The 26,240-nt window shown below is 36.2% G+C and overlaps 1 long non-coding RNA gene across 3 annotated transcripts in view; it reads right to left on the bottom strand.

Annotated features, from left to right (window-relative positions):
* LOC133227571 (uncharacterized) overlaps positions 1-26,240 on the bottom strand; it is an 85,069-nt gene that overhangs the window by 11,353 nt on the left and 47,476 nt on the right. For 2 of the 3 annotated variants that reach the window (XR_009729874.1, XR_009729872.1), the window contains 2 exons: positions 21,628-21,759; positions 15,686-15,789 (listed from right to left, as the gene is read on the bottom strand). This is a non-coding gene — a long non-coding RNA (uncharacterized LOC133227571). The other variant, XR_009729873.1, reaches the window with a different exon arrangement.

Genomic DNA, 26,240 nt, shown 5'->3' with positions numbered 1-26,240 from the left:
ATAGTCAATGAAGCAGAAGTAGATGCTTTTGGGGAATTCACCTTACATATCATGGATTTTGAGGAAAGTTATCCCATGCATGGGGCTTCCCAGGTAGCTCAGTGGTAAAGGATTTGCTGCCAAACAGAAGACAGGAGTTCTATCTCTGGGTCAGGAAAATTCCCTGGAGAAGGAAATGGCAACCCATTCCAAAATTCTTGCCTGAGATGGTCTGAGGAACCTCTTGGGCTACAGTCCTTAGGGTCGCAGAGAGTCAGACACGACTTAGGACTTAACAACAATAGTACCTCAGAATGTGACCTCCTCATGTTTGAGAAAAGGGGGCTGAATCATAACACAGGGGTTAGGACATGATTTTGAAAGTGGTTGGATGCTTCTGAGGTTTAACTGCCAGCATGAGAACTTTAAAGTGGGAGTGAGAAAGTTATGGATGGAAAATGTTCCAGCTCTAAGGACAGATATAAAGATATAAATTACAGCTATGATCTGCTGAACTAAGTCTCCAGGGTCACCATAAAATACAAATATGTGTGCATGTGATAATTTTCCATTATTCATCATATAGCAATATTAAACAAATCATAATAATACATCTTATTGAAAATTAAAACCATTTACATGAATTAAATTCTATATATATATAAATGAGAATATAAATGTGTGTATTTTATATAGGCTAGAATTGTTTATTATTGGTTATATAGCAGCGTTATTCTTACTTATAACATTATTAACTATAACTAAGATCTAAAATACATTTAAAAATAAGATCTCCAAAATGATACCTCTTCACAGATATACAAGGAAATTTAAACACCCTTTTACAGAAGACAAAGTAGAGATAGATTTTTGAATTTGTAATTTAGTGAGCAAATCATGAATAAAAAAAGGGCTAACTCTTCTTCCATATTTTCCTGTGGATTCTAAATATATTTAAGTTGTCTACAATTCTCAAAGCCAATATATTCTCTACTGAGAAAACCAGCTGGGAAGCAGTAAATCGTTGCCAAATTAATTTATTTGTATTTATCCTTGGCCTTGTAAAAACTGAGTCATCAATGAATGAATGAAAGAATGAACTGTAAACAAATAGATGCATAAATTATTACTTGGATCCAGTTTGAGGTTCTGGTGGAGTCAACACACACACAGAAGCACCCATGGTGTCCTGGGTCAACCCTTAGCTATTCCCTCTGGGGGCTGTGGGGAGAGTGACACCACATTCTCCTAAGTGACTCACATCTTAAAACTGAGAAGTGCTACTCCTGAGAATAGGTCTTAACCACAAAGAACTGAAGTGGCACAGCATCCCTTTTAAATAGCATATGTCATATAGAAAAAAAGTGTGTGATAGTTTAGCATGTATAATTATATCAGCTGAGACAAAATATTTTTTAAAAGAAAATCTGACTTAACAGGGGAAGTAAAAGAGGACTTTTAAATAATCATGGACTCTTTTTTTCTGACTACTATTCCTAGCCCAAATGTCTGTTTTACCATATGTTTGCAGATCTTAATTTTAATTTTTTTAGACTGTAAATTCACCAAATGGTATACAATTATCACAAGTTCACATCATTTAATACATGAAAGAAAATTTTCATTAAAAAAGAGTACTTTCTGTTTCAAATTTTCCAATTAGAAAGAGTCAAGATTCTACAACGTGGTTTTTCTTTTTTCTTTTTTTTTTTTTGACAAACACCATTAAACCAAATTCTGAAGTAAAAGGAGAAAAAAATGGAATTTTTATTTTATAAAAAAAGCTAGAGTTTGTTATGACATTTAAGTGCCTCTGAATAACTAAATAAATGACCTATATGAAGTAAAACATCCGTTCTTTCAAACTGAATTTTTTTTGGTTTGACCTTGAGGTGACAGTCATATCAAATTTTCGAACTTTATCAAGTAGAATGCTATTGGTCTTAGACACCATTTAAAATCACGAAAACTTTCCTCCAGGTGATAGGAGAAATAGCATTTCTAGTCAACAGATATTAACCCTTTACCTAATGAGATTAATTTGTTTCTCTTGGGTTTCAAATCTATCCAGAATGATATCTTTTCGGAGGATTTCTGCTTTATCAGAGATGGCAGACAAACATTTCACCACCCCCTCACCTCTGTTCCTTTCTCCTGACCTGTTTCCTAAGAGGGGAGACGTGGTTGCCGAGCAACAGACTACTCTGAAGAGCACACAGCATTCCACCTCCTTCACTTGGTAAAAGGCAGGCAGTGCAAAGCTAACCTAACCAAGGCATGGACACCAGGAAGGGGATTGGGTTGGGTCTCCCTTCCCCAGCAATGACGGCATTGTAGTCAGTTGCGGAGTCCAGCAGCCATAGAATTGCACAGCTGCAAAGTATCAAATTCCTTTGTAAGAAGTTACTAAATTAGAGTGAACTAAATGTTTAAGTACTAAAAATAACTGGCCTAAGTCTCAGAACATGTAATAAATCAAAAAGTACTGTTTAGTTTCAAGACAATAACTTCTGTTTTCTCGTGTGGGTTAGATCAGAAAGCAGAGCAATATCTTATTTATGCAATTTATTTACTTATTAATCTATCTATGAGTCTGTCTAACTTATTTATGTTGGATGGGATATTTGACATATTAATAAATACATGTAATTAATTTCACCTAAAGGCTATTCATTAGACTTTTCCCTGACTTCAACTGTACCGTCCTGTATTTACATAGTTGATTTTAAATTGAAAATTCACTTAGTGTTCCAGAAATTAAGATATTTCTTGGTGCTTTCTGTGAACAAGAGTGGCCAAGTCTGCATAATCTCTAAATCGTTTAAAATTTCAGCATATTTTTGTCATCAGACATGAGTTCCCAAATCTTCAGTAAATTTGCTGCTCTGTCCAAACTTTTAAGCAAATCAATAAGACTCAATAAACTTGATTTGTGCTCTATTTCAGGACTAAAATGAGGCACAATTTCATAAAAGATATGTTTAGTCTCTTTATTGAAAGTAAAAACTCTGAGGAAAACCTTAAATCAGCTAAACATCAATAATGTTTTAAAAAGTTATGAGAACCTTGCAAAAGTGCTATACATTTCCCCCAAATAATGCCCTTTGCAGCCACATGGATGGACCTAGAAATCATCATGCTAAGTGAAGTGAACAGAAGACAGGTAACTATCATATGACATATCGCTTATATGTGGAATCCTAAAAAAATGATCCAAATTAACTTATTTACAAAAATAGAAACAGACTCACAGACATACAAAACAAATTATGGTTAACAAAGGGGTGGAGGGATATATTAGGAGTTTGGGATTTACAGATACATACTACTATATATGGAGAAGGCAATGGCACCCCACTCCAGTACTCTTGCCTGGAAAATCCCATGGATGGAGGAGCCTGGTGGGCTGCAGTCCATGGGGTCGCTAAGAGTCGGGCACGACTGAGCGACTTCACTTTCACTTTTCACTTTCATGCACTGGAGAAGGAAATGGCAACTCACTCCAGTTTTCTTGCCTGGAGAATCCCTGGGACGGAGGAGCCCGGTGGGCTGCCGTCTATGGGGTCGCACAGAGTCGGACATGAGTGAAGTGACTTAGCAGCAGCAGCAGCAGCACTACTATATACAAAACTGAAAAATAACAAAGACCTGCTGTAGAGCACAGGGAACTAACCCTATTCAGTATTCTATAATAACTTATAATGGAAAGAATGTGAAAAAGAACATATATATATATAACTGAGTCACTTTGCTGCACATCTGAAACTAATACAACACTGTAAATGAACTACACTTCAATAAAAATATAAATAAATAAAAACAAAAAAAAATCCAAAAATAAAAGTGCTCTATTAAAGTAACTAAAAGGATGAATTCTTTCCACTAATATTTACTGAAGCACAAAGCAGTCCTGTAAATCCCTGGATTCAACTTTGTTAGAAGCAGCCACAGTCTGGCACATAAAGTCTTTTAAAGCTGATGGACATACACTTATTTTTTAAAAACCTGTGTACCTATTATGCTTCCTGCACTGTTTAGGTGCTGAGGATATAGCAGTAGACAGATGTAATCTTAACTCTCGGGAACTCACAACTGCAGCTAGATGATGCAAACAATGAGTGAAGACACTCATCTGTTAGCTGGTGAACAGTTCCATGAAAATAAAGAAGGAAGCAAGCAAAGTAAAAGGTGATAGTAACCGACAGGTGACAGTGCAGGTGGAGAAGAGGGCCTGGTTTACAAAGGTGAGGCTCACTGCTATTAAGTAAAAAGTTTGACTCCACCTTTGATGACTCATCACGGATGGCGGTTAGGCCCTGGTTCTCCCCATCTTCACCCTACCCCACATCTGGGCAACCAATAAGAAAGCCTGTGCTCTCCATCGTTTAGGTCTCCATCAATTTAGAGTCCAAACATGCAAGCCCCCACCCTGCATGGGAACTCTCACCTCACCTACCCGCTAACCTCAAGAAAAATCAAAGCCATGTGCCTCCCCCAGCACCCAAGCCACTTGCAGATCCCCTTGGCAGCCTGCCCTGCATCCCCCAGAGATCCTCTTTATATGAGTGGCACACCTCTTCACACCTTGCAGTGTATGTGCGGTCTCATCAGTCTCGACATTCAGACCAGACTTTGGGTGGGGTGGTGAATCCCACCCTCCTCAGGGCAACAGTACAGCAACGACATGGAGCTTCCAGTGAGCTCGAGGAATTTATAACCTTCAGAGAAACAACTGGACCACTGTACATGAATGATCCCATCATTAACTGTTTAGTAGTTACTAGTGAGACTTTGTGAAATGTGAAAGTATTAGTCATGTCTGAATCTTTGCGACCCCACGGGTTGTAGCCTGCCAGGCTCCCCTGATTGGTGGAATTCTCCAAGCAAGAATACTGAAGTGGGGTGCCATTCCCCTCTCCAGGGGATCCTCCCGACCCAGGGATCAAATAGTTACCTAAAGAGTACCATTAAACAAAAAGGACACACATAGAAAGGTCTAGAAGCTCAACTGAGAACAGATAGTGTGTCATAAACTCTACCTACATCTTCACATTTGTTGTAATTTCCTGTAAGCCTGTTAAAGTTTTTGTAAAATAATACTAAGTAAATAAATAAATGTACTGGCTTATTCAAACAAAACATTCGTATGAATATTCACCCCAGTGACAAGAGATTCCTGAGGCAAGAGCACAAAATTGCAAACATTTATTCCAGATGCAAACATCTTGCTCTAATCTAGGTGCTAATCTACCTTTAGGGCTTCCGCAAGTTTGATCCCAGGGTCAGGAAGATCCTCTGGAGAAGGGCATGGCAACCCACTCCAGTATTTTTGCCTGGAGAATCCCATGGACAGAGGAGACTGCAGGCTACAATCCCTGGGATGGCAAAGAGTCAGACACTACCGAAGCGACCCAGCATGCACGCAATCTACCTTTAGCTTTGCCCTATGAAGGGTGTAAATCTCTACATTTCTGAGAAGGCCCAATGCCCCTTTCACTCCAAGTGCAAAGTGGTGTGCAGGAGCAGCGGGACTGAGATTTCAGGAAGAAGATGGGAACCGGAGATGGGTAAGGGTGAGCAGGGGACCCAGGGGCATCGCTGCTCCAGGAACAGGTGGCCATTCCATCCATGGACACTCTTGGGGACAGAGCAAATATTTGAAACCTCAGTTCCCAAGTCTAAACATCAGGACTATTTCCTGAGTAATTTCACATTATATAAAACAAATTGACCTCTTTATCTCTAGAAGCTGCAAATTGTAGCTATTTCAAGAGAAGACATATAGGTGAATAGTTTGGCCTGAGGTAAGCATTTCATGCATTTTGTTAAAGCAAAATCAAAGTCTAAAATGAGAAATAATAGGACAGAGAAGTGTGGCAGAGCCACTGGGACTTGCCCCTGATCCCTCATGTAATTGAACAGCCTGGATAAAAACCCAACCGCATATTACCTATCCTGCCACAACTGTCTAGGCACCTTTCAAAACAAAATGAATATTCCCTAATATTACTTCACCTTTTTCTGCCACTGCTATTCTGATTTAACACTTTCAGTATTTTTCAGGCATCTTACCTGTATCCAGAGCTTTCTTAACTTCAAAACAAACTCTCAGCATTATGGTGTTCTCAAGAGGTTTGAATACTGAAAAGACTTATACCCCAAACCATAACTATTTTAACATACAATAATTGCAAAAAACAGGAATCCAGTAAAAAAAAATTATGTTTACCTGCTTGGTTTCCCAAGATAAGGGTGAATTTTGTGTTTTTTTTTTCCTCCCATATTCAGAGTAAAAAGTAACTCCCCAATTATATCAATTCCAAAATAGTCTCAAAGAATCTAGAGACAGGACTTCCCTGGTGGGCCAGTGGTTAAGAATCAGCCTGCCAATGCAGGGGACACAGGTTGATCCCTGGCTGGGGAAGATCCCACACGTCATGTACAACCACTACTGAAGCCTGCGTGCCTGGAGCCTATGCTCTGCAACAGGAGAAGACACTGCAACAAGAAGCCTGCACAGCCGAAACTAGGGAGTAGGGAGTAGCCCCCATTTGCCGCAGCTAGAGAAAAGGCACACAGCAACAAGTATCCTGCCCAGCCAAAAATAAGTAAACAAATGAATATTAAAAAAAAACAGCCTAGAGACAGAGCATGCTTTGGGTTTCATTTTTTTACTATGTGACCTGAAACTAAGAAAAAGTTTCAGATTATGAACTCAGAATTTCTTATTTGACTCAAGACAGGCTCTTAAATCACTTCAAACTCCATTCATTTTGCTCTTTTTTTTTTCTAGTCCAAGCAAGAAGAAAACAGCACAGTTAAAAAACAAATTAGTTTAAAATATGAAGTCGCATCAAGGAAAAACTACATGAAATCTCCCTCTTTCCTTTATCAGACTTGCTTAAATAACTGGAAGTACAAGGCAATTAAAAATCTAAATTGGAATGTTGACATCATGAGGAATTATCTCCTCCGTAGTGAAGCTGCTAAGATGCTTTGTCTTATCGTTCCATTTTAAAATCTGAAAATCCTGATGTGGGCTCTTATTTTTCACAATGCCTTTTTTATTGACTACTACTGTGCCTTTCAAAGAAATAATTAGAATACGGTGTTAAAACTTTAATGCTGCTGCTGCTGCTAAGTCGCTTCAGTCGTGTCCGACTCTGTGCGACCCCATAGACGGCAGCCTACGAGGCTCTTCCGTCCCTAGGATTCTCCAGGCAAGAGTACTGGAGTGGGTTGCCATTTCCTTCTCCAATGCATGAAAAGTGAAAGTGAAGTCACTCCGTCGTGTCCTACTCCTAGCGACCCCATGGACTGTAGCCCACCAGGCTCCTCTGTCCATGAGATTTTCCAGGCAAGAGTACTGGAGTGGGTTGTATGTCACTGTTATTTTGACCTTATGGAAAAGCTTGAATTTTTTTGCTTTCTTCGTTTCATATAAATATTATTCTCAACAGTGTGTAGTCTATTCCTGTATTATATAATCTCTCAAGAAATTTGTGGGGAAATTTTTAATTTGGGGAGAAATAAAAGATATGAATAAGAATATTAAAATAAGCAAGTACTTTCAGAGTTAAGACTGGAAATTAGCCTCATGGTAGCTCTCAGTACAACTCCCTAGTCTTCTGAGCTTCATCTCCAGCTGAGCACCTGAGTCATCAGTAAACATGGAATAAATTATCATGAAGTTAGTCATATCTGTGAAGTGATACATATAAATGTTTCTATAAAACTGTGAATACAAATAAAAGAACAATAATTATTACTCTGACTTCTACTACTACTGCTATTACAAACTCTATCAATTGTCTAATAATTTACTCATCAGATGAGTTCTGGTCTGTGTGTATAAGACTGTCAAATACCATTCTGAACAGAGTCTTTACAACAGAAAGCTCCTATAGTACCTACATAGTGACAGCCTCCATTTGGTTTTTAGTAATCATCTCAAGCAACTCTTACACACATTATATTATTATGACAACACATTAAATTATGACAACAACATAAACAATGATCACAAATGACACACAAGAGGAAGATGTAGCACAAACGAGCACTCATATCTGGGTGACCATCTCTTTCCAGCCAGGATGAGTTGCTGAGCATAGGGGTCAATGAATGAAGTATAGAAAACTCAGTCAACGGGGGGTTTAGGCCACCAAGGCTTCAAGGAATAGATCCTGCTCCTGTGATCAGTGTGCTGAATTCCCACAAATTTCCTTTACCTCACATTTCATTAGAATGTATTCTAAGAATAAAGTGAGATCACTACATAAAGTTGTGAGACTTGTTAAATAATTTAACATTTTGAGACACACACATTCTTCACACGATCAGGTGTTACTACTAAGGAAGTTGACTAAGGAGAATGCTGCACCGTAAGACCATGAGCTGCAAGGAAATTGAGATCAAGAGGTTTTTCCTGTAATATAAAAATCCTTCAAAGGGAAATTCAGAATTATATTTTTAAAATTCTCTCTCTCTTTCTTTAAGCTAAAGAACCATAACAACAAATCTGAACTTGAAAGAAAATAAATTTTTCAGTAGCAGTTTATTAATGTAAGGCTTCATCACAGTGTGTAAGCACAGAACATCCACGATCATCCATGATCCATGTATACCCTGCTTATTTAAAACAGATAACCAACGAGGACCTACTTTACAGCACAGGGAACTCTGCTCAGTATTCTATAGTAATCTAAATGGGAAAAAAATGTGAAAAAGAATGTATACATGAATAGGTAATAACTGAATCACTTTGCTGTAGCCCTGCAACTAACACATCGCAATCAACTCCAATATAAAATAAAAAATTTTTTTAAAAGTTGTCATCTTTCACAGATGGCCAAAGACACATGGAAAAGATGCTCAACATGCTAATCATCAGGGAAATGCAAATCAAAACCACAATGAGTTATCACCTCACACTTGTCAGAATGGCTAGTATCAAAAAGAATACAAATAAACAAATGCTGATGAGGATATGGTGAAAAAGAAACATTCATCTGCTGTTGGTGGGAATGTAAATCAGTACAGTCACTCTGGGAAACAGTATGGGGATTTTTCAAACGACTAAAAATAAGAACTACCATATGACCAGCAATTCTACTTCTGGGTATATATCATAAAAAAACAACCCACTAACTCAAAAAGATACAATGTTAATAGCCGCATTATTTGCAATTGCTAAAATATGGAAGCAACCTAAGTATACAGCAACAGATAAACAATGGAATACTGCTCAGCCATAAAAAATAATGTTATTTTGCCAATTGTGGCAACCTGGATGAACTTGGAGAGCATTATGCTAACTGAAATAAGTTGACAGAGAAATACTAATACTATATAATATCACTTACATATAGAATCTAAAAAAAAAAAAAAAACAACAGATTAGTGAATAAAACAAAAAAGAAGCAGACTCACAGATACAGAGAACAAATTAGTCGTTACCAGTAGGGAGAAGGAAGAGGTAGAGACGAAAGAGAGGTTGTTATGAGATTATGTGAATCATGTGTGTGATGCTTTTGAAAATTGTAAAGCACTACAGAATTTAAATAATCTTTTATTCAATTAAAAAATAAAAAGATATATCAAAAAAGGTACTTGTCTTTCAAGCATGATCACATTCAGAATTCAACACTTAATAAGCAGTCATTTAAAACTAATTTTGGAAATTAAAGTAGCATATAACTTCCCAAGTCATCATATCTTTCATTCTAATACCTATTTTATTTTAAACAGTTTAGAATATTACTGTCTCTTAGCCTTCAGAGTTTGAGTAGCATATGATGGAAAAATGAGTCATCTATAAATGTATTCAACTCTAACAAGTCATACGGATTCCCCCTCAGACACACCAAAATTTTTCATACCTGCATATACAAAAAAGAAACAAGATGTAATTAATGAAATATCTATCTGCCACTCTTAAGTTATTTTTCATGCTACCCTCCAAACACACACATGCAAATACACAAATTAGGATGTCAGAAAACACAATATTTTTTAATGTGAAAAACCAGCATCCTTGTTAATACTAAAACCATTTTCCCAGACCTTTTAGAATTCCTCCAGGACAATTTTGACAGAGATTTAATCTTAATGACATAAACAAAGTTGTTGCTCAATAGTTCATTTCATAAAACCAGAGGGAAAAACAGAGCAACTGTACAACAGTAAATCACTCCTTGGATCTTAAGTACTCCTCACGGTAACGAGCCAGGCCATTCTTCAAGAGTGTGTAGTTTCCTTAGAGAGATACTAATTTTAATTTTACTAGCTTGGCTATTCTTTCTTTATAAGTCTGCAGGTTTCTCAGAAAGATACAAATTTTAATTGCAGATATGTGGAGAAAGAAAAAATGTGCATATTTATTCAGATTCCTGAAAGACTTATAAAACCTTTTCAACATAGGCTCTCTTAATTCAAAATTTATGGAAACCTAGATAGAGAATGAACTGAAATTCATCCTTAATCTGGGAAGAAGAAAACATTAATGAAATGTGAAGAAAACATTAATGAAACGTGAATAAAAGAAATTTAACCAATTGATGGAGTCAAATTTTTTTACAGCTGTTTTATATTTTATATTTAATGCATTTCATGTGATATTAATAGCAATACTAATTCACATGTGAATACCATACCTAGAAATTAATAGCTGTTCTTCACATACCAAAACTGTGATGTGTTTGAGTTATAAAGTAAACATGAAATAATATTCCTGTCTCATTGTTTATAGCATGCATATCACAATACTCATGCATCACTGTGGTATTTTTAAATTTTTCTAACAAAATTTTCTGTTATTTCTTGATATTTTGTTTATTACTTCTTGAGATAGAAACTAATTCTTTGTGCATACATTCCACAACACCTACAATGAGTAAATGCTCATTGATTTAAACTTTTCCTTAAATTTTATTAAAATATGTAACTATGTGATAATTATAATGTATTTTTAGAATTATTATTTAATTTTAATTATATTCTCAGTTGCAATGTTATGGATCTAGAGTAATTCCTGGTTTTTTCTAGGTGTGTTGAGTCACTTTCAGTCATGTCTATCTCTTTGTGACACTATGGGCTGTAGTCCACCAAGTTCCTCTGTCCTTGTGGTTTTTCAGACAAGAATACTGGAATGGGTTGCCATTTCCTACTCCAGAGGATCTTCCTAACTCAGGGATCCAACCTGAGTCTCCCACATCTCCTGCACTGGCAGGCAGATTCTTTACCAGTGTACTACGTGGGAAACCTATTAATGTTAGCTAAGAATGATTCATAAAGTCAGATGTGCATATGTAAATAAATCCTGCAAAAAATATTTGAAGTTTTCTAAGAACTAAAATACATCTTTCTACATAGTTATATGCCTCTATAATAAATAAATACTACAACATTTGATCAATTATATATAATATTAAAATGCATTAATGGGGTGAACAAATTCTAACAACAATACTTTGATATTGGAATTACTTAGCTTATTGTGAACACATATAATGTTATATGTGGCTTTTTGATAAAAGAAGAAATCTTTAATCTTTTTCATTAAAGAATGTTCTTTATTAACATTTCTCTCATTAACATTTAGATTTCTTAAATTCTATTATTCATTATATCAAGTAATTTTTCTACTTTTATTCATTGCTAAGATTTTGAAAATTGTACATTTATTCTAGCACTTCAAGATTTTTGTAGAAAAAACTGCCTCATTCATGTCATTAATGATATTATATATTTAGATTTAATTCCTATTTAGTCTATTTTTCAGACTTTTAAGCCAAAAAGTTTATATCCACTTCTATCATGCAGCTTTAGATTTAGAAAAAAAAAAAAAATTCAATGTAAATTTTTGTTGTTAATTACACTAGCTTTGGTTGGTTACTGCATTACCATAAATTAATACCTTAGGATGCCATCTCTGAAACTCAGATGCTTTTCTGCTACCAATGTCAATAACTATTACATATTTAACTGATTAAAATACTCTGTAGTTTTACTTTTTAATAAATACAAAACTAACCTGATAACCTTCTACTGATGCAAATGTTGGCACGTCTCTAGCACAGAAATAACCATGCCCTTGCCCTTTATTTTCTAGCCCTAAGTCGTTTTCCTGAAAAAATAACTATGTTACACTGATGTAATATAGTAAACCCTAGTTCTTTGTGGAACCTCAATGATACTGTTTAGAAATTCAAGTGGATTATATAAAGTGGGTCCTTCTGTAATAGTATAACCTGAATTAGCATGATTTACCACTGGAAGCATGAAAAAAATATCACATAATCTATTTTTTTTTCTTATTTGTCATTTTGTTAAGTATTCAGAGTCTTTTTATTTTTCTCCTGTTTGTAAATGTCTGTAGTTTAAACACTGTGGAGGTGAGACTAATTCAACATACTTCCTTATATGGAACTAAATTGAGAAACAAGTTAGAAATATGCCATTAAATCTTTTTATATATAAATTTTGTCTTATAAAAATCCCAACTGTCTCTTTGGATTCCTTCAAATTTATCAAACATATACTATCCAGATATGTCACTTTGTCTGTTTTGATTGTTAGACTGGCTTAAAAACTCCATATGAACTGGTCACATCAATCCAATTCAAAAAATAATTTTGGAGACTCTATCTGATATACACAGCAAATACAGCTATATTCCAGGTAATTGTAGATACAGGCCTATTCTTTCTTCCAGGATGTTAACTTTATTCGCATCTATAATTCCAGTTTTATCTCAGTTATTATAATGAAGATTTCTTCTTTCACCTCAAGATTTCTGAAGAAGAGGGTAATAAAACCAGGCTTAAGTATTATTTTTGCACAAAATGACTGATTTAAAGTCTATAATAATGCAACGCCTGGGATGACTTTAAACTAGTACACAATCATCTTCCAATCGTGTTTAATTTAAAATTCCACCTTTTTTAAATGAAAATGTTCCTTCCAATCTTCTTCAGAGCTTCGGGTTTTTCATCTAAACATTTCAGGTTCTGCCAACACAGCCTCTGTAATTAGTGGCTCCAGGCCAGTAAATTCATCCTGCATGTCAGTTGCCCCATTTCTAACTTCAGCCCACGATGTGGAAGCAAATCATTACACTGGCTTCTCAGACTTGAAATTGAACTTGACAAACATTCTTTGGGAGTTATACAGAATAAGAACGCAAGCTACAGACAGCAAGCAATGACACCTGTTACAAAGGCCATGTCTAAGCACATTGGGTGTATTGAGTTACTGCTGACTTCAAGGAAAGTGATGAGCATGTAATAAAAAATACATTTTATCCCTGGATTCCTAACATATCTCTAAAGGCATATAGGAAATATCATGCTTCTCGCTGAACCTGGGACTTCCAGGTTCCACGTGATGTAAATATGTTTTATTTGCTATTTAAATAATGTCCATTTTGGTATATTATCCCAATGGATCTCATGACCATCCACATTGCCACAAGAGTTAGTCTCAACAGCAGCGTTATGAAAGGAAAACCATCATACATTTGTGATTAGTGCTGAGAAAGTCAGAAGTCATCAAAAAAAGCATAAAGCAATTTCAAAAGATGTTAGAACAACAAAAGAAATTAAGAATCTTTTAACACCATGTCTTAATTTTACCTGAAAGAAAACAAAGATTCAGGGAAAAAATCAAGAGCCCAGGGTCAAAAAGCTAGTCAGTGACAGAACTGAGAACAAAAACCAAGTCTCCTTACTTTCATTCTGATATTTTCAACCTTCTATCAGTGAATTTCCAGGGAAACAAATAAATAATTTAAACTACAAATTCCAAATATTTTTTTTAATGAATAAAATAGACTGGAGGAACAAGAAGAAGTTTTAAAATATTCTAAACAGAATTTTTAAAAAGATCATTGCAGTAACTTTTAGTAAGGTGATAAATACATTAGTTGGATTATTTTTTCAAAATAGCTAATACAGGTTTCAAAATCCCACATTAACACACAAACTATTTGGAACTGGTAGTTGTAAAGAAGGAAAACGTAGTTGATAAAGTAATGATCTGGAGAAGTAACCCTAAGTTTATGTATCTTGGGATATATAGTAGAAAATTTGGAAATTGTAAAAGCTTAAATTATATGTTTGTTTCCCTGGAAACAATTGTAAAATTCAAGAATCTGCAGGCAGAAATGTGCTTTGTTTTGGGCTAACTTGTTGTTAAAGGGTGATACACTCAGCCATGTTCCCCTCCAGCTTACTTCCATCTCCAGGGCTGCATTCAAAGGGACAACATGGCATTGTAGGCTTTGGTCTCTAATTAGTTTCATGCCTGTTGTTACAGCATCTGAGCACAAAAGAAGCTCAGTGGATTTCTTTTGAAAATGAAGATACTGGTTGAGTTTTGATTGGTGCTTTAAAAAACATCCTGAGGAAATATTGCATCTTTTACACCTGTACATTTCTGACCTCATAAGAGAACGAGTGTTCCCAATAGCTTACAGGTATTATTTATTACTTTTAAAGAGAACAGAAACTCTTGAAAATGTACACAGGCCCATAATATCAGTACTTCCACTGATAGCTATAAAATGAAAATGAATAAATAAATGAAATATCAGAAATTGTGTTTGCCTTGCCCTCTCATATAAATTATGATGGGATGACAAAAAACCCCACAGTGAATTCAAATAATTAAACATCAGTGTTACCAAAACAAAACAAAAAAAATGGCTTCTAGAGTGTGACTGAGCAGGAACCTATTGGCCCTCCCCAGAACAGAACCCCCAACCCCTCAGTCCAGTGTCCACTCTCAGCCCCTTGTCCATAGAAAAACTTTAGCCTCCTAGGCTTTCCCAGAGTTTCAAAGAGTATATTTAATCAGAGAAGTCAGAAAATGCAGAAAAAAAGGAAAACAGTCAAGCAAGACAAAATAATAACAGTTTAGCCATTAAACACAGTCAAGGACATTTAGTTCCTCCTCAGGGGCTTCCCTGGTGGCTCAGAGGTTAAAGCATCTGCCTGCAATGCAGGAGACCTGGGTTCAATCCCTGGGTTGGGAAGATCCCCTGGAGAAGGAAATGGCAGCCCACTCTAGTATTCTTGCCTGGAGAATCCCATGGACGGAGGAGCCTGGTGGGCTACAGTCCGAGGGGTCGCAAAGAGTTGGACAGGACTGAGTGACTTCACTTTCTTTTCACTTTCAAGGGATATAGATAACATTCTGAGCCATGTCGCTTAAACTGTTTTGTAGATACTAAAACCCCCACCAGGTGGAAAAAGTTAACTATATGCTGCCCACAAGCATGTGGACCCCAGTTCCTTAGAACCAGAGGTTGATGATGTTGACTCCTGGTTACCTCACCACCAACCCAGGAGAAAAAGTGTCCATGAGTGAATCATGAACCCCACAACCCCTCTCCCTCACCCTGTCTTTAAAAACCTTTCCCTTAAGGTCTTTAGGGAGTTCAGATATTTTGAGCACTAAAACTACTGGACTTCTTGCTTACACCCTGCAATAAATGCTGCTCTTTTCTTCACCACCACCTACTGTCAGTAGATTGAGTTGAACATGGGCAGGTAGACCCAAATTTGGTTCGGTAATAAGAGGACTACATCTAGAAATGTGTAAGGCATAATTCAGATCCACATTTGTAAGGATTCTTTGATCAACCTATGACCTTCAATGACCTATGACCCGATGGCCACACTACCACCAAGGGACTTTGTGGTACCTGCTACATTTCTTCATCCATTCGCAGCGATAACTCCTTCTTCCAGTAACAGTAGAACACTTGGTGGCCCACAAACAATCTTTGGGTCACAGAAATGTTTGGTCCTAGAAACAGAAGAACAAAAGAGGTAAGTTCAAATCTCAAAGGGTCAAGGGAGAATTGTCTTAATATGGAAACAGAAACTAAATAATTTGCAAAATGATAAGGAATAGTATCACATCAATTACATTGCTTCAGATCAGGCTTTTTCAAACACTTATTGGAAACCTACCAGTAGGTATACCAGACCACATGCTAAATGCGTTCATTTACATCTTATTTACTCTTCACAGCAACTGTGTGAATAGGCATAGCTATACCTACTTTGAAAAGAAACTGAGAGTTCAGGAGACTAATAACATGATCGAGGTAACACAACAGGTAAAGACAGAGGTGTTTTCTTTTTTTTTTTTTTTTTAATTCCTCTATTATTTGTTCTTCAGCAGAGGTAATAGGAGCTTTCCTGGTAGCTCAGCTGGTAAAGAATTCACCTGCAATGCAAGAGACTGCGACTTGATTTCCGGGATGGAAGGATTCTCTGGAGAAGGGATAGGCTACTCACTGCAATATTCTTGAACTTCCTTGTGGCTATGATGGTAAAGAATCCACCTGCAATGTGGGAGACATGGGTTTGATCCCTGGGTTGGGAAGATCCCCTGGAGTAGGGCATGGGAACCCACTCCAGTATCCTTGCCTGGAGAATCCCCATGGACAGAGGAGCCTGGTGGGCTACGGTGCACGGGTCACAAAGAGTTGGACATAACTGAGTGACTAAGCACACAGCACAAAAGTAATAGAGCATGTTGGAAATTCCACTGTCATGAATTCAATATTTTAAAAAATATATATAATATTTATTGTTCTATGTCTGAATGGAATTTGGCTTACAACATGTTTTCCCATCAGAAGAATTTATCTTGCCAATTTACGGTAATACAGTCCTTTCCAATGTAAAATTAAATCAAATCAAGTCCTATTTCTATTGCTCTCTACCACCCCTTCTTTTCCCTTCCCTCCCCAAAGTTATGTGATTTCCAGCGGCCTTACATGTTTTCCCGGAACTGAATCTAGGGCAGCTTGTCCATGTAATGGCGTGTACTATCTCTGGCCTCCCCTGAGCCCAGCTGATCCTGCCTTGTCTAGGTATCATCTTCTCTATCACATCTGCTGTTCATTTCTGTGATCCTCCATGACATTCAGTGATGGGTCCACACTCTATATATCCCTTCTTCCGGTGGTGAAGCAGTCACATTTATCTCCATGCCTTTCTTGTAAACAACAGTAAATTTATAAATCTTCCCTCAACACGCCTGGCCTGGATGTGCAAAACTCCATAACATGGCTATGACTCATGTTGGTCCACAAGGTACTACAGTCAACCAATGACAATCACAACTCCTATATTCCAAGACATTAGCCATCTTGTTAAGCTGTGCCCTGAGACACGTTAAGTCATGGAGATATCTCAGAGAGTATATTCAGCTCTGAAATATCTCCAAACTTACAGAGTATCTCCAGAGTCATGCCTTCTCCCTGGACTCAGCTGAGAAGATTATAGCAAAGATTTAAATTCTTTCCAAAGACCCAGCAACCAGTAAACTACATACATTTTCTTCCGATCTCTTTCCTGCCCTGTGGATGAACTCCCCGCTCACCCTGTCTTCTTCAAGAATGGCTCCTGGGAAGAAAATCATTAAGCAGAATGTCTACAGTCCACAATCTCTCTTGTAGCAGGAGGGAGATGGGGAGACACCCTTGGAAACAAAGAAGCTAATTTACCAAATCTCCTTGCAGTCAAGCAGACAACAGGTCTCCTGGTATACACACTAATCACCTCCCTCTCAAGAGGGTCCTCATCTATGAAAATATTTTAGCAGAATATACTTCATTTGTCTACAACTGTTTGTACTAAACAAATCTGGAATCTACAAATTTATAGTGCATGGCTTCCTGGAAAATGTCACATAAGCTATACAACCACCTGGAAATGAAATGATAATGTGTCACAGCAAAATGGCCCTCTTTTGTGTCATTTATGCAGGCACAAATATCACACAGAGGCTCTCTGCATAACCTGAGCCAGAGCACATCCTGCCTGGCAAGAAGTAATCTGAGTAACTGCACTGAAGGGCCGATTCTCTCCCTGTTTCACCTGTGCCTCGTGATTGTATGTCTTCTTGAAGTCATTGGCTAAGCTTGTTATTGGGAAAGATTTCTCATGTGAATCAGTCTGCTTTGACAATCCAGCCCTTTGTGCTGTCTCTACTCATCTCCAGTTCTCTCTCACTGGGTTTAAGCCCTGTTCTGAGTCATCAAAAGTTGAGCTGTTGATATTAAAAAATAAGATTATAAAATTTACTAAATGATTTTTTCTTTAAAGTACTGCTCTTTACCAATAAAAGGAGGGATATTTCTGACTATTGTATACTTAATTCAGTGTGTATAAAAGACTTGCTGATGCTTAAATGGTGAGAAGAGTAAGGATGGCAGCGATAGTAAAAACACATAATCCAATACAGTTAAGTTCCCTACATATGAGTAAGTTCTGTCCCAAGAATGTAAGTCCAGCTTGTTTTTAAGTCCAACAAAGCTAGCCCAAATATAAAACTAACACAACTGGCTATATAGTCCTGTACCGTAACTGCTTTATAATACTTTTCACACAAATGATACATAAAAAACTAACAAACACAAAAAATGAAGAAAATAGTTTTAATTTATGGTACAGTACCTTGAAAAGTACAGTAGCACAATAGCTGGCATGTAGGGGCACATTTGCATCCTTGAAAGTTGGTTTATACATAAGGAACTCACTATATTAAAATATAAACTAGTAGTTTTATTTCAGAAGTTTACTGTGGCAGTATCACGACATCATCTTTAAAATACATTAGAGTCACATTTTGACTACCTTATCTTCCTAACAGGATGAGTACTTAACTATTTTGGCTAGATGCAAATAGTTATTAGTATAAATTTTGTTAATATTATAAGTAAGTTGATAAATTCCTATGTCATTTCAAGTATTGTTTAAAAACAAACATGGACGATTAGTGACCTCTGTGATTTTGCCTTGGACATGGATAAAAAGATTGAGTGCAAAATTCAATTATAACAATAAAATTGTGAGAATTAGATTTATTGAATTCTTATAAAGATGCTTCTATATAAGTTTATCCAACATTATTTGATTATTTAAAAAGTTACATATATACAAATATGGCTAAACATGACATAAGATGACCATTTCATGAACAAAGTATCATATTCAATAATCAAAACCCAATAAATGAGTCTCAGATCTATATTAAACAAATTTAATACAAAACCTCTAATCTATAGAAATTAGCCATTTGCCTTATGATATGAATTATATTTTTAACTTTAATTGAAACTAATTGCAAATGAATAAAAATTACTGTTACAAAAGAAAAAATGTAACATTCTAGGTTTTCCAAATGAATCTACCATTATACACCAAACTGTATCACACATACTTGAGAATTTAATTATGTCCTATTAAAATTAAGTATATTTCAACTAGTAACTTAAATAGTCTATTTTTCATGCTTACGTTTGGTATCTTTTCTTGTTAATGATATAAAAGAGCTAAAAATTTTTTATAACTGTAGAAAGGGAAAATAAGACAGACTTTAAAAAAGAAAGTTTAAAACCTCATTTAGACCATTTCTTTTAAAACAAATAGGAATGAAAATAGTTCTGATAATATTTCCTAGTACCACAAATTTCCCAGTTTAAAAATTAGAATTCGTATGAGGTTCTGCAAATGTGTTATTCCTTATGAGAAACTAGGGTTATTTTATTATTGGAAGGAAATATCAGAATATAATTATAATATAAAATATTAAAATCCAACGTTTCTACAGGATCTTAAGGAGATATATTATGCCAGTGTTCTTTAGGGGAAAATATTATAACAAACAGAAGTGACAGCATGGCTCCAGGGTAAATCTATACATTTAAATAAAAAGTACAGTAATGCTGTTCACATACAAACTATTTCTTATATCAATGATATATTATTATGTGGTGCCAAAAGGATTCAGATAATGTGTCTACATAGCCCGGAACTAAATGTAATAAAACCAGACCAGGATCTGTTTAAATTTATGTTTTTTTTGTGCACATTACTATAGAAAGAAGAGTTTTTCAAGCAACATTCAATAAGATGCCTCACTAGATACAAACTGTTCTACTTTTAACAGAGAACTGCCCAGGCAAAATCAAGCTGCCCAGGTGAAATAATAAACCAAAAGTGTGTGTTACTAGAATGGTATTTTGTGGGAGTATATCATCACACAATGCAGTCTATATTTTAGAAGAGATGGAAAAGAAATTTGGTATGTCTTCATTCATCATAATATGGTATATATTCGACTATGAGCTTTTTTATATATAAAATTTTACCCCAAGTCTTGAATACAGTATGTATGATTACAAATCATTAATAAAACTTTCTACTCTTTTATACATTTGGATATACGGTCTGAATGTGGCATACCCAGGCTGTAGCACAGAAAACTTACCTTATTGTTTCAGTATAAGAGGAAGAAAGGAGGGGATAAAGGGAATAAAACCCTGCTTGAATTTAAAAACAAAAGTGATTTCCATATTAAAATAAGGTCAACCCCAAAAGAATGACCTGTTTTTCAGCTTGTGGATGCCCTTGGATGGAAAACTCTCCTGTGTATTTGTCAACAAGAGTCTAAGCGACTTCACTTTCACTTTTCACTTTAATGCATTGGAGAAGGAAATGGCAACCCACTGCAGTGTTCTTGCCTGGAGAATCCCAGGGACGGTGGAGCCTGGTGGGCTGCCATCTGTGGGGTCACACAGAGTCAGATACAACTGAAGTAACTGAGCAGCAGTAGTAGCAGCAAGAGTCATATACTAACTAATCTCTGTCAACTCAACATAGATAGTCAAAATACAAAGGGGTAAACTATTCCTAATTAACTATTGAGACCACACAACATAATACTTAATAGTTCATAAATAAACAATCAGAATAATTTTTATAAATGCTTGCTTGATTAATTTTTATCTCTCTAAATTAAAATTCAACTCAATGAGTTTATGAGGTTAGACCAGTGGTTTTCAATCCAGAATCCTGGACTCCAGGATTCACGCTAAATGGACTCTAAAATAACAATAATGATGCTAATAATAATATGGATAAAATAATAACAAACATTTATTATGTGCTTACTGTCTTCAGAAATTCCATATATGTTACATGCACAAAATTTTTAATCCTTTACAATAAAACTATGAGCTTTGGGATTCTTCATTCTAAAATGAGGAGGAGATAAATGCAGAGAGATATGAGGAAGCTTTTACAGGGTCATTCCATTAGTAAATCGCTGATTGATTTGAACCCAAGCAACCTAGATATTTTAATCACTATACATGCCACCTTCCAAGGTAGTCATGGGAAGTCTATGAACTATTTTCAATCCCCATATGTCTTATAGACATTGCCCATTTATCTATTTTGGATGAACTAAATAAAACACTGTTCTTTTGACACCGGTCAAAATTATGTCAATTCAGAGTGGTAACACTAATTGATAACAAATTTTGATCCGAAGCCTGTAGGCATCTTTAGACGCAAGGAAGATCATGACTTATCCAGCCTTTCAGAACCAGTCGGTAGAAAACTTGGCTTTTTGGGTTTCTTGCCAGTATGTTCCTGAACTTCCATCTACTTTCTTTAATGTAATAGCACATCAGAATCGCCTTCACACAGTGTTTTATGGTTTTCACTGCACTTGCTCACCTTAGCACATTCAAAACATCTGGAGCTAATGTTTTAAAGACTTGCAAACTTTTAAAGTGGCTTCTATGCTCAGAAAAAAAAAATGAAACAAGGTAGAACCTACTTTTTATCCAGTCAGCACATCCTCTGGCAACATCCTCTGTTCTTTCCATCTAATTTTAAGGTGCCCAGTTGCAATGGTGTATAACAACCTGATAAGGATTCATTGCAAAATTCAGTCACGGGGTAGGTCAATCTGAAAAAAAAAATAATGTTCACATAAATCCGACCTGGATCAAAATTTTTATTGCAGACATGAAAGTAAGCTAGGGTTGGGGAAAAAAATGAAAGAGCTATAGAAATGTAGCATACTCATAATCTTTCATTTCTGCCCTGGAGAGGCTTGAAATGTTGAAGCCAGGAAATAGAATATGATCAAACAGCCCCACTTGTATGTGACTAAATTGATAAAAACCGTGGAAACCTAAATCTAAATTATGAAGTATATTTATGAAGTCCTATCAAACTGAATTGTTATCTTTAGGTGCTTTAAACAGAAATTCTGAACACTGAATAATGGCCCAATAAATGCTTAATGAGGAAATGAATATATGGTTCTACCAATCCATGCTTTATCTTTTGAGATGGTTTCTTTCACATCTCGAAAATCCACATGAAGCCCAAGACTTGCATCCTATTCCAGGTGTTTTGTGGAAGAAGGAGAAGGTGCTGTATTGCCCAGAGAAGAAACTCAATGCATTTTGAATACTGAGAAGTTACTTTAAAATACGAGTAGAAGTACAATACATGTCATAACATTGTTTGTTTGCAGTAATGAATGGTCACAACACCCACAAATTTTCTGCTAATCACAACTGGTAAAACAAAAAAAATGTAAGATGGTGACAGATTTGACATGTAAGCCATTTAGTTAATATTAAACTGTCATTTGGTAGGTTAAAAAAATTGGAAACAAATATTCAAAATTGAATGTCCAATGCATATAACCATTTTAAAGCTGTAAGTGTTTAATTTGAGAAAGATTACACAGAACAGAAAAACATCCAATAGTTCAAATTTTGAGAAAGGGGAAATTCCACCATGTATAGATAAGGATGAAGAAGGAAAGAACATAATCTCCTAATTGCACACACTTAAAATGGTGTGTCTTGTATTGTTTGAATATTGGGCAAACTGCAAATACATCTACAGTATCAGTCTTCAATTGTAAGTGCTGGAATGCAAAGTCATGCAAATATTATATATCTATTCCTCAACCCTTCCCTAAAAATGAAAGGAAACACTTTCTTGAGTATTTACTATAGCAGTGTATCATAACATTTTAACCCTATGCTTTTGATATGAATAAAAAAATCAGTTGGTAAATGTGCATAGGATTTCTCCAAATATCATTCCTATTACTACTATTTGACATAAAAAGTTAAAAGTAATATACAAACAGTGTAATAATACTCAGCCATAAAAAAGAATCAAATAATGCCATTTGCAGGGTGGATCTAGAGATTATCATACTAAGTAAAGTAAGTCAGAGAGACAAAGATAAATACCATATGATATCACTTACATGTGGAATCTAAAATATGGCACAAATGAATCTATCTGCTAAACAGACTCACAAACTTAGAGAACAGATTTGTCATTGCCAAGGGGGCAGGGGTATGTGGGAAGGATGGATTGGGAGCTTGGGATTAGCAGATGTAAACCATTACATATAGGATGGATAAATAACAAGGCCCTACTATATAGCACAAGGAACTAAATTCAGTATCCTATAATAAAACATAATGGAAAAGAATATGAAAAAATATATATATATAGTAAATCAAGTACACATCAATAAAATACTTTTTAAATTCAAAATGATCACCCCCAAATTGTCCTTTAATGAAGAATCTACTATAAAAATTTTGTTGTCCTTAAAGACAAAATTCATGAATATTTCATGAATCAAGGAAATAAAGGGAATGAGGCGAGATAGTTCATCAGTGCTGACGCAGTAACTCACAACTGCTAGGGAAAGTGATCTTCAATACAATTTCTGTTTTTTGACTTTTATTTGAGCTGTATTTCCAACAATAACAACAAAATAAGTAGCAGAAAAAAATATTCTCTATGTTGGAAAAAATAGATGTAATCGCATTACAAATTGCAAAGTTTTCAGGGACTGATATAGAGGAGAACTACCCAAGTTTAAGAGTTACTGTAAAGCTACAGTTGGAAAAGGCAATGGCACCCCACTCCAGTACTCTTGCTTGGAAAATCCCATAGACGGAGGAGCCTGGTAGGCTGCAGACCATGGGGTCGCGAAGAGTCGGACACAACTGAGCGACTTCACTTTCACTTTTCCCTTTCATGCATTGGAGAAGGAAATGGCAACCCACTCCAGTGTTCTTGCCTGGAGAATCCCAGGGACGGGGGAGCCTGGTGGGCCGCCGTCTATGGGGTCGCACAGAGTCGGACACGACTGAAGCAACTTAGCAGTAAAGCTACAGTAATCAAGACAGTGTGGTACTGCCAAAATAACAGACAGATCAAAAGCACGGAATGCAAAGCCCAGTAATGGGCCCATAAATACATTCAACTGATATTCGACAAGGGGCAAAGGCAATACAATGCAGCAAAGATAATCTTTCCAACAAATGGTGCTGGAACAACTAGACATCCACACCCAAATAAATAAATAAAAACTCTAGACACAGACCTTACATCCTTCACAAAACTGAACTCAAAATGGATCACAAACTTAAGTGTAAAATGCAAAATTATAAAGTCCTAGAAGATAACAGAGGAGAAAATCTAGATAGATATTGTGTATAGCATTTTAGATACAACACAAAATGCACAAATCATGAAATTGATAAGCTGGACTTGGTTAAAATTAAAATTTTCTCTTCTGCCCAAAATTTTGTCAAAAGAATGAAAAGACAAGTCATAGACTAGGAGTAAATACTTGTAAAAGATGTAATTTATAAAGAATTATTGTCCAAAATACACCCAAAAACCTATTTAAACTCAACAATAAGAAAACAAACAACCCTCTTACAAAATGGCCCAAATACTTTAACAGACACGTCACAAAAGAGGATAAGTAAATGGCAAATAAACATAGGGAAAGATACTCCACATTATACATCATCAAGGAAACATATTAAAACAAGATCCCGCGACATGCCCATTACAATAGCCCAGATTCAGAACACTGACCACAGCAAGTGCTGATGAGCATGTGGAGAAGCACGAAAGCTCAGTCGTCTCTGGTGAGGATGCGGAATTGTACAGACACTTGGGAAGGCAGTTCCTTAGTTTCTTATAAAACTATTCTTATCATCAGTTCAGTTCAGTTCAGTCGCTCAGTCATGTCCAACTCTTTGCAACCCCATGAATCGAAGCACACCAGTCCTCCCTGTCCATCACCAACTCCCAGAGTTCACTCAGACTCATGTCCATCAAGTCACTGATGCCATCCAGCCATCTCATCCTCTGTCGTCCCCTTCTCCTCCTGCCCCCAATCCCTCCCAGCATCAGAGTCTTTTCCAATGAGTCAACTCTTCGCATGAGGTGGCCAAAGTACTGGAGTTTCAGCTTTAGCATCATTCCTTCCAAAGAAATCCCAGGACTGATCTCCTTTAGAATGGACTGGTTGGATCTCCTTGCAGTCCAAGGGACTCTATGATCCAGCAATAGCATTCCTTGGTCTTTATCCAAAGAAGTTCAAAGCTTATGTCCACACAAAAAAACCTGCACATGCATGTTTATAGCATCTTGACTCATAACTACTAAAACTTGGAAGCAAACAAGTGGTCCTTCAGGAGGGGAATGGATAAACCATGCTACATCTGGCAAAAGTAATATTATTCAGCTATGAAAACCTTAAAATGATTGGTAGTTGCCAGAGACTGGAGTGAGAGAGAGATGAATAGATGGAGTACAAAAGATTTTTAGGGCAGTGAAACTACTCTAAATGATACTAGAATAATATGTGTGTGTGTGCATGTATGTGTGTGTGTGCATGCACGTGCATTGCTCAGCTGCTCAGTCGTGTCAACTCTTGGCAACCCTATGGACTGTAGCCTGTTAGGCTCCTCTGTCCATGGGATTCACCATGCAAGAATACTAGACTGGGTTGCCATGCCCTCCTCCAGGGGATCTTCCCGACCCAGGGATTGAACTTGCATCTTTTAAATCTTTGTGTTGGCAGGCAAGTTCTTTACCACTTGTGCCACCTGGGAAGTCCATGTGTATCATTAAATATTTCCAAATCCATAGCCTGCACATCACCAGGAGTGAACTCTCATGTTAACAATGGACTTTGGGTGAAAATAAAGTATCAATTTAAGTTGAGAGATTTAACAAATACACCACTCTGATGCCAGACATGGATAACAGACAAGGGTATGTGTATGAGAACACAGGGTGCATAGGGAAAATCTCTGCACCTTCTTATTTTTGTCATGAATCTAAAACTGTTCTAAAAATAGCCTGTTTAAAAATACACAGGCCATTAGAAACCCCGAGTCAATGCTATGAAATGAAAATGCAATTGACAAGCTAAAGACTTTTTCTTCCAAATCTCCAGAGAAGTATCCAGAGGATGGTATGACTCAGTAATCAATAATTAAAAAGAAAAATGTTCTACTTTGTTTTACAGCTTCCTCTCAAATATTAAGAGTGATCCTTCTGTTGAGAGGAAAGATCATTTTGAACTCAAACAAGGTG

This window comes from Bos javanicus, chromosome 16 (assembly GCF_032452875.1).
Source record: "Bos javanicus breed banteng chromosome 16, ARS-OSU_banteng_1.0, whole genome shotgun sequence".
In the NCBI taxonomy this organism is placed as follows: domain Eukaryota; kingdom Metazoa; phylum Chordata; class Mammalia; order Artiodactyla; family Bovidae; genus Bos; species Bos javanicus.
Note: the sequence above shows the minus strand (reverse complement) of the source record. Positions and strands in the feature narration are given on the sequence as shown.